Source organism: Arachis hypogaea, unplaced genomic scaffold (assembly GCF_003086295.3).
Source record: "Arachis hypogaea cultivar Tifrunner unplaced genomic scaffold, arahy.Tifrunner.gnm2.J5K5 arahy.Tifrunner.gnm2.scaffold_26, whole genome shotgun sequence".
Taxonomy (NCBI): Eukaryota; Viridiplantae; Streptophyta; class Magnoliopsida; order Fabales; family Fabaceae; genus Arachis; species Arachis hypogaea.
The window spans coordinates 379,141-380,030 of record NW_027255453.1 but is presented as its reverse complement, the minus strand read 5'-3'; positions in this window follow the sequence as shown (position 1 = coordinate 380,030).

The following is an 890-nucleotide window of genomic DNA, read 5'->3' as shown; positions in this document are numbered from 1 at the left end:
CTTCCCTCTTCACTCATTTGTGGTTTTGGAAACACTTTCAGGATAATACTTTCCTTATGCATCCTAAGAGTTAATTCTCCTTGCTCTACGTCTATGATGGCCCTAGCAGTGGCCAAGAAAGGTCTCCCAAGTATGATAGAATCACTTTCATCCATATCTGAATCTAAAACCACAAAATCTGCAGGATATATGAATTTGTCCACCTTGACTAGAAGGTTTTCAATCACACCCCTGGGATGTACTATTGACTGATCCACCAATTCTAATGACATCTGTATTGGTTTCACCTTCTCTATGCCAAGCTTTTTCACTAAAGAGGATGGAATCAGATTTATGCTTGCTCCTAAATCACACATCCCCTTGTTGATAAATAGACTTCCAATTGTGCAAGGTAGGAAGAAACTCCCTGGATCTTCCAACTTGGAAGGGAGTCCTTTTCTGATGAGTGCACTGCATTCTTCAGTGAGGAGTATAGTCTCCTTCTCCAACCAGCTTCTTTTCTTGTTGATGAGTTCCTTCAAGAACTTGGCATATAAGGGCATCTGTTCCAATGCCTCAACCAAGGGAATGTTGATTTCCAACTTCTTGAAAGTTTCTAGGAATTTGCGGAAGTGTTGATCTTTGGTTTCTTTGTTGAACCTCTGTGGATATGGCAGTGGAGGGATGAGGTTCTTCTCCTTTTTCTGTTGTCCTTGAATTGCTTCTTCTTCTTTCTTTTTCTTTCTTTTATTTTGGACCTTTTTCTTTTGTCAAGTCTCATGAAATGTAACTCAAGTTCATATCACAAAGTCATGCCAACATTCAGCCTTATTCATAAATCAACTAATGAACCAGCACATACCACCACATAACCTCATTTTGTCTCCTATCATGCTAGACTTTTACTCTTT